Genomic DNA, 14,353 nt, shown 5'->3' on the forward strand with positions numbered 1-14,353 from the left:
ACCACTGAAAAGACCAGAGGACCTCTTGTCAGGTGAGTGGAGCATCTCGTTAATGTCTTCTTAAACTCTTATTGCAAGTGGAATGAGCAACTGATTATAAATAGAGAGTACTTTAAAACACTCCATTAAGCAGAGGAGAAATCTAATATCTGCTTTCTTATTTACTTTTTATGACCAAATTAATTGGGTTTTATTTCTTTTGAAAAGATTCCCTAAATAAATGCAACTTTCACAACTACCATGGAGGGATTTGAACTGTCTTTGGATCAATAGTCCAGAGCTCCAGACAAGAGTCTGGTAACTCAACCACTCAGCTGTTGTACCATGAAATTTTAATTTTGAACCAATTTTATTAAATATATACTGTAGCTCAACTAACTTTTCCCCCAAAACAAATCTGTACATTGATTTGCAGCCTTTTCCAGTCTGTGAATTAACCACTCAACTTTCTCTCTCTTCCAACATGCTGGTAATTCTGCACTAATTCAAAATACCCATTGTTTTCTAATGTGTGGCACTTGATCAATCACCTTGTTATGTATTTAAATATAATGATTTTTTTTTAAATGTGGCTTTGTATGTTCTAATTATCTTTTAGCTGACTTCAGTACAAATGAACAGCCTGGTTGAAATAAAGCATAAGAAAATTGGTATAGTTGGCTGAAATGAAAGAGCAGTCTTGATATTTATACTTCTAATACTGCTGTGTAACAGACAAAATGGAAACTTCAGTTGAACTTTGTATGTTTTAGTTGGCTCGGTACTTCGGATGCACTTTTTAATGTAAAACCTAATATAAAAAAATATCTAAAACAGATGAATATTAGGGGTGCTTGTTGTTTCTGAGCTGATAATAAAAGAATATTTGAGTTCTTGCCTGATCCGTTTGATGATTATTGGAAAAAAGAGGTATTGGGTCCTCTGCTGGCCACAACTTAACTTTTCAGCCAAACGGAAAAAGCAAACAACAAACTATCTACATCATGTTTGTGAAGTCATGAAATGTCACGTCATCAAGAGATGCTACAATATTCATAACAATCAACATTACAGAATGAGATTACAATGGTTGTATATGTGCTTTAACCGTGTTAATGTAAATAATACTTGCAGGTTGGCATGTGTCAGCGTTGTGCGCAGGATCGTGCTGCCTTTTAGTCTACTTTAGTTTGGAGATACAGCATGGAAACAAGCCGTTTGGCCCACCAAGTCCACGCCGACCAACAGTCGCTCATAAACTAATTTTATCCTATACACTAGGGACAATTTTGAGAAGCCAATTAACGTACAAACCTAAACGAGCACCCAAAGGAAACCTATGTTGTCACAGGGTGAACGTACAAACTCCATACAGACAGCACCTATCATCAAGATCTAACTAGGGCTCTGGTGTCAGAAGGCAGCAACTCTGCCTATTATTTTGATTGGAACCATTGAGTTCAGCCATTGAGTAAATCCCATATGTGCAGTTTTGTAATATTATATGCAGAAGCGCTGGATTTACTGTGGAACATAGAAGGAAAATTGCCATTGAAGAACCTATTAATTTACATGAGAACGGAAGACAAATATAAGGAAGCAAAACGGAAGGGAGATTACTTTAAAAAAAACATTTAATGTTGTTTAGGTTTTAATTGCCTGTGTATGTTCGAGACATGAAGTGTGAAAATCATCAATAGTTTTCACAACTGGAGGAATTTCCACTCTGGTATTGTTAGCTGTCAGGAGCTTTTCAGCTGTGGAGCCCCTTAAGTACTCCATGTCTGTCCAGGTTTAAGTGTGGGTGTGTACTGACCATGGGGAAGAGGGGAAAGAGGAAGAAGCATTGTCCAGTCAACTACATTACATTAAGTGGAGTTCACTCCAACTAAGGTTGAGTGGTGCCATCTGAATTTCATAGTTTTGCTCAAGGGGAAGCTGGGCAGATGAGAGAATAAAACTGAGAAAAAATATATCAGTTTTAATTACAGGTTTTCTCAACTTCTTTTTGGATGCACTAAAATAGTGTCATTGTTGTCTCAATACAGAAAGATCCATATCCTCTATTGAAGCTACTGCTCATCAAGCCACAATGGATAAAAGTACAAATCAATGTTTTGCACTTAACTGAACATGACATTCACTTGTTGTTGACACCATTTTGAGAACACAATCAGGTTTACATTCTCCAGCTGGGAATGTATTGTTAACACATGTCAACAAAATTGCAAACTTAAAGCCTTATCATTCCTCACCAGAGGGTGGGAAAAGCAGATCAATTTAAATATCAGATTCAGAGAGACTGTTTCAACAATCAGTTAATCATTTCCTCAAAGATACAGAGTTAATGTTTCAGGTTAAAGACCTTTCATCTTTGAAGTGAAACATTCATGGTTTCACTTTTCACAGATGCTGATAGACTTGCCACGTGCTACCAGCTTTTCCTCTTTTACTGCAAATTTTGAGCAAATACAATACCCTGTATTCCAATTGTAGAAGTATGTCGGGGCAGAGCCCAGAAGAGATGGACAAACCTACATTTAGACATTTGAATTTGGCTGCAAACACCATAGAGGAAGATATTTGGCTAATTTATACAATTATACCATAGCCCATTTGAAAGTACTGTGAGATTATTTTATCTGAATTAATTGTTGATAATGATATCTGTATTATGTGTGCCTCACATGATGGAAACTATGGAGGGGGAGTGGGCAAAATGCCAATTGGTTTGTTCTTTGCAATAGCATATTGCATCTTAACACTGACGTTGGTTTTCCTGCTGGAAGCAAGGGATCATGTTGACTTTCAGAAGAACAACCAATGCAGCATCATGCATCAAGCTTAGGTACATTGACACAATCCCACAATTTGATGTGTGGGAAATGTCTTATTAGGTCCTGGATATTTGCCGCCATCGAGTTTCCTTTTGTTGTCTGGGTTGGGAAGATACATCATCACAGCAGATATAACAATGAGACTGGATTGATATGGATTCCGTTCTGCGACAACAAAACATATTAATGATTTAGGAGAAAAAAGAGATAGCTAAACCAAGCAATGATGTCATTTCACTGAACAAGGACAAAATGTGTTAGGGAGAAAAATCAGCCTTTTGAAAACTAATGTATCATTTTAGTCTGCATAGAAAAGGGTAAATTGGACGGAGCTCAGTGGAAATAATGATAAACAATGGTATGACAAATGAGTTTGTATTACTTTTACACTCACTTCGTAACAGTATCCTTCTATTTGGCTCTAGATTCACGTTTACAAACTTTCTGGCAAATGTCGAAGGTATAACTAAAACCACCATACAAAACAGACGCACAATGAGCAAAATAGCCTCTCCATCTCGTGTCACTTTATAACTTAAACATTATTTCAAGTCATTCCAGTTTAAATAGCCTTTTCGGAATATTATTAATCATTTCTTTATTTGTTACTCTTTTTCACAGCTTGGTTTCTTTAGATTCAGTTCAGCTTTAACCTTTCATTCAATAATGAATTCCCTTTTCCAAAATACATGGTTCAAAATCTGTACCCTTCATAATCCAATTGGTTTAGGGGACTGAAAGCCTTTATCACCCAGTTCACAGAAGTCCTGTACTGGCTGCTCCAGAGCTTTGATATTCAGCTATATCAGCAATATCAGAACGGCTGTGGTTGCAAATGTTCACTATTCATTTATTACTGTTTTATTTTTGTTACTGTAACTATAATCAATGTTTTCTAGATCACTGTTCATTATACCTACTTGTTTGCCCTGTTCTCTTTCTTCAACATTGAACACACTTTAAGACAGGATCTCCTTTTTAAACTTGTACAATTCTTCCATATTCCCACTAAATAAAATCAAAAGTTTCATCTTTAAAATTGACAAAATTGACAAATATACACGACTTTACTTCCCACTGATATTCACTAATAAAACAGCTGGAGAACTCAGTGAAGGGGAAGGTGAAGTTCTAGTGCAGCTCTCCATGAATAAAGGAGGCTCTCAGTGCCTTCGTCCCCCAGGTGAGATTTATCACAGGCTGCTATGCGCTGCAAGGGAAGAGATGGATTGCAGCACTGACTGAAATCTTTCAATCTTCGTTGAGGGTAAGCAAGGTACCAGGAGACTAGAGGATGGCAAATCTGGTTCTTTCAAGTGTGGCAGGGGAAAGCCGGCACTGTTAGACCTGTTAGGCTTGTGTCAGTCGTGGGGATGTTATTGGAAAACATTCAGAGGGCAGGGTTAATGACTCTTTGGAAAAGCAGGGACTAATCCCAGAAAGACAGCATGGCTTTGCCAAGAACACATTTAGTCTGACCAATCTGATTAAAATGTTGTGAAATGTTAACAAGATAGATTAATGGGGACAGTGCAGTAAATGTTATTTACATAGTGTTCAATAAGGAGGCCAGCAAGGATCCATACAGGAAATTTGTCCAAACGTGTAGGATCTATAGGAAACTAATACTGGCCAATAAGAAATGCCCAGTATTATGCTGGGGGTAGCTTTTGTGATTGAATATCTATGACGTGGTGTTCCACAGATATCGATGTTGTGACACTTGCTCTTGGTAATATATGTGAATAGTTTGCATTTGGATGTAGGAGGCATGATCACTAAGATGGATGACCTGAAGACTGGTAGAGATGCTGATAGTGTGAAGGATAGTCTTATTGAGTGATAGCATTGCGTTGCTCCTGATAAAGGTGGTGTATTTGGGAGTATTAATGAAGCTAGGACATGCACCATGAATGACAAGGTCCTAAGGAGTATTGGGGAACAGAAATACCTTGGTGTGCATGTCCAAAGCACCTGGAAACACAGGTAGATAATGTGGTTCAGAAGGCATGTAGGATATTGCATTCATTAGTTAGGGCACTGAATAAAAATGTATGGAGATTAGGCTTTAACTCTAAATAACTCATCGATCAGACCTCAGGTGGAATACTGTATGCAGTTCTAGTTATCGCACAATAAGAATAATGCAATAGCTCTCAGGAGGGTGCAGAGGAGATTCACCAGGATTGTATCTGGGTTGGAGCATTTCAGTCATGAGGTGAGACTGGAGAGGGTAGGTTTGTGTTTTCCAGGAACGGAAGAGATTAAGAGAGAACATGACTGAGGTACATCAATAGGATAGACTATCAGAAGTTGAGAAAACCAGAGGTCATAGATTTGGGGCAAGGGAAAAGAAATCCATTGGGGATTCGAGGGTGACCATTTTCACTCTGAGAATAGAGAGTACCTGAAAAGCATCACCTGAGAGATGGTAGAAGCAGAGTTGTTGAGAACATTTGTGTCCAGACGAACACATGAATGGCCAGGACATTAAAAGCTATCGGCCAAATACATGGAACATGGGATTAACATCAATGGGTGCACACTGGTCGGCTTGGAGGTGATAGACTGAATGGTCTGTTCATGATTCAGGATAATCACATCTATCACCCACCACCATGACTACCATATATTTTTTGTGGACTTGGATCACTTAACCAGTGGAATCATTATTTTCCATCATTTTAGCCCTTTTGCTGTTGCTTCTCTTGGTGAGTAAAATGGTTAGCTCGAGAAACAAAAGGTTTTGGGTCCCAATATGCAATTCATCCATGCCGATCTGACGCAATATAGGACTTGCAAGAAACTCAAGCTATTTGTATATTATGACATCAGCAAACCAGCCAATGTTAATTATTCTGTTTATTGTCTTAGTGCATCACCATGGGACACATTCCATGAGTGACTAGCACCAGCTCTAAACAGCTGGTAGTAAATAAAGCTTGTTGCCACCCTTTTTACCTGCTTCTGACAGTGCCAATCACTCAAGAACACTCAGCAAATTTCTGATAACCATAACTGGACACCTGTGGGAGATGTACGCTGAATTTTAGATTCAGCAATGAAGGCCTTGTAGGGAAGGGAGCTCATGTTCCTGCAAGAACATGGGGTAGGGGATCATAAGGTGATAAGTAATAGGAGCAGAATTAGGCCATTCTGCCCATCAAGTCTACTCCGCCTCAATCATGACTGATCTACTTCTCCCTCCTAACCCATTCTCTTGCCTTCTCCCCATAACTCTGACTCTGATACTAATAAATCTCAGCTTTAAAAATATCCATTGACTTGGCCCCCACAGTCTTCTGTGGCACAGAATTGCACAGATTCACCACCATCTGACTAAAGAAATTCCTTCTCATCTCCTTCCAAAAGGAGCATCCTTTAAGTCTGAGACTATGACCTCTCGTCCTAGACTCTCCCACTAGTGGAAACATCCTCTCCACATCCACTCTATCCAAGCCTTTCACTATTCGGGTAGGATGTCTTCAAGGCTCATGTTAAAGATACAGTGGGAGGAGACGCAATCGTCCAATATTTGAATACAGTTGACCAGATAAAGCTGCTTTGGAGACAAGGACACAACTTTTCAAATTAGCATGAAATATATCCAATAATTTGCCCTTCGATATATAGCTGCAGAGAAAGTATAAATGCAAACAAGTGTGCGTTCCACAACAAAGTTGATTGGAAGATCGGTAATACATCCTTAGCATATGAGAGGTTTGTTCAATAGTCTAATAACAACAGGAAAGAGCAGCTCTTGCATCTGGTGGTAAGTACTTTCAAGCTATTATATCTTCAGCCCAATAGGTGAAGACAAAATAAAGAATGACCGAGGTATGAATGATTATGTTGGTTGCATTACCAAGGCAGTGGGCAGTGTGGATGGAATCAATGAGACCTTGAAGGGTGGTTTATGTGATGGTGTGGGCTGCATTCACAACTCTGCAATTTATTGTGGTCCAAAGCTGTGTAGTCACATACCAGCCTATGGTGCTTTCTATGGTGCTTCTGTAGAAATTGGTAAGAGTATTGGGACATGCTGAATTTAGTTTAGTTCAGTTTAAAGATACAACTTGAAAACAGGCCCTTTGGCCCACCAAACCTACGCCGATCAACAATCATCCATACACTAGTTCTATCTTACACACTGGGGACAATTTATGGAAACCAAATAACCTACAAACATACACATCTTTGGAATGTGGGAAAAAAACAGAGCACCAGAGAAAACCCACATGGTCTTGGGGAGAACGCACACACTGCATACAGACAGCACCTATAGTCAGGATTGAACCTGGTATACAGTGCTGCAAGGCAGCGACTCTATCACTGCTCCATTGTGCTGCCCTTAGCCTTCTGAGGTAGAGCCGTCTGTGTGCTACCATGACCGTATTGATGTGGTTGGACTGGGTCAAATCATTGGTGATATTTATGTCAAAGTTCACTAAGAGACAACAGAACACATTAGTCAAATGTCATTAGAAACATGATCCTTTATTTTGCATGCAGGAGTGGGAGATTTACAACCAATTCACTCGCATACTGATAGTCTCTTGTAGACACACTCACTGACAGTGCTTCAGCAGCATATTTATACATTGAACACAGGGGCCCTGTGGGTGATCACGAGTTCAGTTACCCAACACCAACGGCCTTACAAACAGTCCTGCATGTGGTCATTAGATCAGTTACTTACAATATCACAATTTCCCCTATGGTCAGCTCCAACATGGCCACATATGGACCTATCTATATTCTGTAGTTCTCTGTTCATGTCTCATTTCCCTAGTCTCTTATCAGTTCTGCGTCCTTTGTCCAGATGTTATTTCCCCTGGTCTATTGGTTCCCCTTTATTAGTCCATAGCTAGCTAAGGTAAGCCTTGCAAGTTTCTGTGATTCTGCCATTTAGTTACGCCATGTTTCAACACTTAGCTCCTGGTCACATACGCATTAACCTTTGATTCCCCTTTTCCTCCTTCACATTTACACCTGGGAACCTGGAGCTCGCAACCATCTTCACTTCAGCACCATTTATACACACTGGAGTGAGTGCTCCACCTTACTTCCCAATGCGCCTGTCCCACTTGGCGATTTTTTTAGGCAACTGCCGGCAACTGTCATAGTCGTAGCAGGTCATCGAAAAAACGGCGACAACCTACCTCATCCTGGCGACAACCTACGACAGCACCTACGTGAAGCTAAGCTCATTGGCGTCAAACCCACCGTCGGCAAGAATTTTTCAACATGTTGAAAATTTAGCGGTGACCAGAATGACGTTACAACTTTTTGCGCGACTGAGGAGACTACTCCCGGTGACCACCGGCGAACATGTGACAACAAACTAGTCGCCTGTAGTTGCCTGAAAATTGGCCTAAGTTGGACAAGCCCATAAAGTTATTGGTCAGCTCCTTCATTTTGCTGATGGAGAGTTGTTGTCTTGACACCTTGAAACTAAGCTCTCAATTTCCTTCCCGTACTTTGTCTCATCATCGTCGAGATACAGCCTACTATGATGGCATCATCTGCAAACTTGTCAGTGGAGTTCTAGCAGAATTTGGCTGCGAGTGTAAAAAGTACAGCAAAGGGTTGAGGTTTTTTATTTCAGGGCACAGCTGTTGTGAATTATTATGGAGGATGACCTGTTGCCTTTCCTAACTAATTGGGTTTTATGGGTCAGAAAGTCAAGGATCCAATTGTTTAGTGAGCGGGGGCAGGGGGGGGGGGGGGGGGGGGGTGGGTGGAAACTTAGATCCAGGTCTTTGAAGACGTTTGGTTGGGATTATGGTGTTGAAGGTAAAACAAAGCCTATAAATAGGAGTCTGATGGTGGTGTCTTTGTCATCTAGGGATGAGTGTAGGGGCCTGGGAGATGGTGGGGCGGCGCGACTCTCGTCAGCAGCGGCCTCTGCAGCCCGTCCGCGTTTTATTATTTTCTGTCTATGTTTTTATGTAGTTTTTGTTATTTTTTGTTGGGGTGTGTGTGTGGGGGGGTGGGAGGGAGGGGGAAACTTTTAAATCTCTCCCTGCACGGGAGACCCGACCTTTTCTCGTCGGGTCTCCGTTATCGTTGGGGCTGCAATGAGGAGCGGCCTCCAACAGGAAGAGACCGGGGACTCTGGTGCCGACGACTCACCTCACCGTCGCGGAGCTGGCCGAGTCCGGAGCGGGTGGAGCGGTGGAGGAGCGCTGCTGCTGCTGCTGCTGCGGCCGACCGGAGAGTCGGAGGCTTCAACTGCAGGTCTGTGGACGGCGGCACCGGGAGCCCGCGGGTCCCTGGAGGGAGACCGCTTTTTCAGGGCTCTCGCAACGGCGACTTCTCCCGCCCGAGTTGCGGGGTCGAAGAGCTCCTGGAGCGGGGCCTGACATCACCGCCCCGCGCGGCTTGGAATGGCCGCGGGACTCTGCGAGCGCACGCCGGGGGCTCTAACACCAAGACCCGGTGTGCGACCTCGCACCACCCAGCGTGGCTTTAATGGCCGCGGGACAATCGCCATCGCCAGCCGAGGGCTTTGACTTTGACTCTGACATCGGGGGGGGGGGGGGGGAAGAGTGCAGTGGAGAGATAAGTTTATTTGGCCTTCCATCACAGCAATGTGATGGATGTTTATGTAAATTGTGTTGTGTCTTGGGTCTATTTGTTTGTAATGTATGGCTGCAAAAACGGCATTTCGTTTGGACCTCAAGGGGTCCAAATGACAATTAAATGCATCTTGTATCTTGTATCTGCTATGAACCTGGTGGATGTCACAGCCACCGAATGGTTAACATTAAGGCATGCTAGCTACCTAGGTTTTCTTTGGCAACTGGGATGATAGTAACCTTATAGCAGGAGGCAATCACAAATTAGCATATGAGGAGGCCACAGATGTCCATGAATACTCCTGATAACTTGTCTACACAGTCAAAAGAGGCTGCAGAAAGTGGTGGACATTGTGAATGCTGCCCTTATACCATTGCAGACATTGTGGGTTCTCACCTCCCCACCATAAAAGAATCTATAGGGAGCATCACCTCAAGAAGGCAGATAATAGCATTATAGACCCATGACACCCTGGTCATGCTCTAGTTTCACTTCCACCATTGGGAAGAATGCACAGGAGTCTGAGAACTATTACCACCAGCCTCACTCATGCCCCTGTCCATTATCCTTCTGGTTTTTGAACCACTCTACACAACCAAAACCACAATCCTACCTCCATACCAAACCACTACAGATTTTGCAGTGCTATGGTTGCTTTACCTACTTTGGTTTTTGCACTATCATGGTCTAGTTTACTTAGAATAACTGACATGTTATTGTATATTTATTTTTGTTGTTGTTGCATTTAATACATGCCTTTAAAGCTGCAGCAAGCAAGGATTTCATTGTTCCTGTTCACATCCTGTGCATATGACAATTAAACACCCTTGACTCTTGAATGTCAACCGAGTCTGCTGGCACTCATAGGAAATGATGTTTTCTGATTCTAGGTTTTCTAAGCCCTGAGCTGCTTGAATGAATTCTCCAAGCTCATTAACACCATTGCAAATCAGCATCCCTTCATCATCTACATTCCAGTCACTGGAGAAATACCAGACTGGCAAAAGCATACTGAAGACATGTACTGAGAAAAAATTATAAAGGTTATTTAGTGACGTTTGTAAGGGTTTCCAACATGGCTGGCAGACAGAGGTTTGTGGTAGATTGGCATTTCTCCAACTGGAGGCCAGTGACCAGTGGTGTTCCACAAGGATAAGTGGTTATCCTTGTAGAACACCACAGGTCACAAGCCTTCAGTTGGAGAAATGTCAATACGTGATGTATACTAATGAAGGTACACAAAAACGCACAAAAATTCAGAAGAAGGGTTTTGGCCCGAAACGTTGCCTAGAGTACTTAAGGAAGTAGCCTTTGTTCCATAGATGCTGCTGCACCCACTGAGTTTCTCCAGCATTTTTCTGTACCTTCGATTTTCCAGCATCTGCAGTTCCTTCTTAAACGCATGCATACTAATGAGTTGTATGTGAATGCAGGTAGTCTAATTAGTAAGCTTACAGATGACATGAAAATGGACAGTGAAGAAGCTTGTCAAAGAAAACAGGATGATATACTCAATAGAAAATTTGGATGGAGAAATGGCACATGGAATTTAACCCAGACAAATGTGACGCAATGCACTTTGGGATGTCAAGTGCATGAGGAGAGTATAGCAATTGGCTGAATGTTTAATAGTACTGATATACAGAGGGATCTTAAGTATTCAGGTGTTAGTAAGACATGACCTGCCGTGTACAAAGCCATGTTGACTGTCCCTAATTAGTACATTGTCTTCCAAATGACAGTAAATGCTATCACGAAGAATCTTCTCCAATAGTTTTCCTACCACTGTCATGAGGCTCACTGACATATACTTTCCTGGATTCTCGATTTTCATTCTTAAACAAAGGAACAATGTTAGCTACTCTGGAGTCATCTGGGAACTCACCTGTGGCTAGAAAAGTTGCAAAGATCAACTTCAGGTTCCCTGTAATCTCCTCTCTTGCCTCACTCATGCCCCTGTCCCACTTAGGAAACCTGAACGGAAACCTCTGGAGACTTTGCGCCCCACCCAAGGTTTCCGTGCGGTTCCCGGAGGTTTTTTTATCAGTCTCCCTACCTGCTTCCACTACCTGCAACCTCTGGCAACCACCTGCTACCTCCGGGAACTGAACGGAAACCTTGGGTGGGGCGCAAAGTCTCCAGAGGTTTCCGTTCAGATTTCCTAAGTGGGACAGGGGCACACTAACCTGGGATATATGCCATAAGGCCCTGGGGATTTGTTCTAATTAATGCTCTTCAAGTGCCCCAAAACCACCTCCTTCTTGATCTCAAATGGACCTTGCATATTAATATTCTCCACATTGATCCCACTTTCCAGTATAATACGTTTAACATGAGAAGACCCCTGAAGTGTTTCATCAGAGCATAAGGCAAAGATTACTTGAGAGAGAAGAGAGTTTGAGATACAGGAGAAATGTGATGCCATCAGCTTTCTCATGAGCTGATAAGAATAACCGATGGTTCAAGCACAACAAAACAATTCAAATGCAAAGCAGGAGAGGTTGTTGTATAACTATGACTGTGGCAGAAATCTGATGGAAAAGGTTCATCTATTTAATTACCAGAACATTAAGACAAATCTTGCAAGGACATGTCTTCAATGAGTTTGGCAAATGAAGGAAGATTGTTAGTCGGACTGATTTACAAAAACTTAAGGGTTAATTGAGTTTTCCTGAGGTGAGAGCTGATGAAAGCCAAAACGAAGGCCACAAACTGGTATGCAGTTTAGTACAAATAGGATCAAAGGAGGAAGAAATGTTCCATAGACAAAACAAATTCAGAGGCTGAGACTTTTCTGATGAATGACAATAAAGACTCTTTTTGTCTCAAACCTAAATTGTCTGAACTTGCATGAAGTTGATGATAACAATTTTAGCTAGTAACATTAAATCCAACTACTAAATTTTCAATTATATTCTTTCATATCATCTTAGATATTTTGCTTTTGGCTCAAAATTCAATGCAAATCTAATGTTAACATCTAATTCTGAATTTTTCTGACATCTGGCGTATGGATGAAGTCAGAAAATCTAATGACTAATGTCTGGCACAAATTAATTCTGACTATTAGTTTGCCACCTAGTCTCTGTGATTTGTTAGCACATGTGAACATAAGCAAGTTATTTTTTGTTGCTGAAGCTGGGTGATGGATTTCTCACTGTGATAATTTTTAGAACAAGTCAACATATTTTTACATTGAACCATCCAATAAATTGTTCATTTACCATCCCACCTAAACGAAAACTAGCCAACAAATTAATTTATAGAAACCTTTTCACTGCAAATATCTATCAGCAACAGTTTCACAAAAACAGAGAAAGCATCAGCTCAGCTATAAATTACAGATGATATAATTCCTTTAAATTTAAAGATGCTTCACATGCAAATTTGTATCTGCAAAGTAAAGCGAGATGTTCCACTTGCTTCTTGCAATTGTCAAACTTCTCAAATCCATTGGAATAACAATTAGAAGCATTCACTATGTGCGTCACAGTATATATTCAGAAATGTTTAATTCATTTAATCATTCATAGTACGAGAATACTTAGAACCATTGTAGATTTGTCCATGGAATAAACAAAATTTATGATTAGTGGAGTTGTAATCAACATACTAGGAAGGCCAAAGCCTTTGATCATTTCCAAAAACTTTATTTCCTTGTCAACAGCAGTCCTCACTCTGGAAAATGCAGGGCTGTACTCCAGATGATCTTCCTGACCATAGATTAGGACTACTTATTCCCACCCATGCAACCTGCCTCATTTTACCTCACCTCTGTGACCTACCTCACCTCACCTCACCTGTTGCTGACACCATCAACCATGCATTCACACAGAGAGTGGTGAATCTGTGGAATTCTCTGCCACAGAAGGTAGTTGAGGCCAGTTCATTGGTTATATTTAAGAGGGACTTAGATGTGGCCCTTGTGGCTAAAGGGATCAGGGGGTATGGAGAGAAGGCAGGTACAGAATACTGAGTTGGATGATCAGCCATGATCATATTGAATGGTGCAGGCTCGAAGGGCCAAATGGCCTACTCTTGCACCTATTTTCTATGTTTCTATGTTTCACCACATCCAGATTTCATTTCTCCAACACGTTCCTACATTTTACTCTGTACACATTAGTTCATTGAAAACTCTGCATCCTACTGTCTCAATTTGCATGAGGTGTTTCCTGATCTACATTCACACCAGTAAACACTCACCTGATAATCAAATTTCCATTCTTATTTTTAATTCCCTATATAGATATTCTCGCCCTCCTTACTTCTGCAATCTCCTCCAGACCTTTTCTTGCACCCCAAATTTTATACACTCCTCCCAGTTGTTAATTCCATCATTGCCTTATGAAGCCACACTGAGAAACTGCTACTGACTACTTATCATTCACAAATGTAACTGAAGAGGAAGGAGAAAATGTGCTTTGCTTATATTGAATTTTCATTCCCACCTGAGACCAATTCAGAAGCCACCTGGTGGCCGATCTTGGATAGCAGTAGAAAAATCTTGTGAGATATGGAATAAAAGGATATAGTCCTATATTTCCCTGAGATCTATCAACAAAACAATTTTACATTCATTCCTAGGTGCTTTTGTAATCTTTGGGAAATGTATTTCTATTTTTCAACAGCATTTTCATTTTACTCTGGAAAATAAACGCTGAAGAAAACTCCTCCAAATGACATAAACATTGATGGAGTTCCCAAAAATAATTTGCAGTGAGATTTTCAACTTATCGATTGTAGAATATAATTGTAGAATCGGGAAAATGTTTCCTGCCTTTAGTATGTCCAAACCCTTAATAATCTTATATGTTTCAATAAGATCCTCTCTCATCCTTCTGAACTCCAGAGTATACAATCCCAGCCACTCCATTCTCTCAGCATATAGACAGTTCCGCCATCTCGGGATTTAACCTTGTAAACCTAGGCTGCACTCCCTCAATAGCAAGAAT

The 14,353-nt window shown here is 41.1% G+C and overlaps 1 protein-coding gene across 13 annotated transcripts in view; it reads right to left on the minus strand.

Moving 5' to 3' along the window:
- The window catches only part of nrxn1a (neurexin 1a), a 1,388,176-nt gene that overhangs the window by 408,612 nt on the left and 965,211 nt on the right, over positions 1-14,353 (minus strand). The gene's annotated exons all lie outside the window — the stretch shown is intronic.

This window comes from Leucoraja erinacea, chromosome 8, assembly GCF_028641065.1.
Source record: "Leucoraja erinacea ecotype New England chromosome 8, Leri_hhj_1, whole genome shotgun sequence".
Lineage (NCBI taxonomy): Eukaryota > Metazoa > Chordata > Chondrichthyes > Rajiformes > Rajidae > Leucoraja > Leucoraja erinaceus.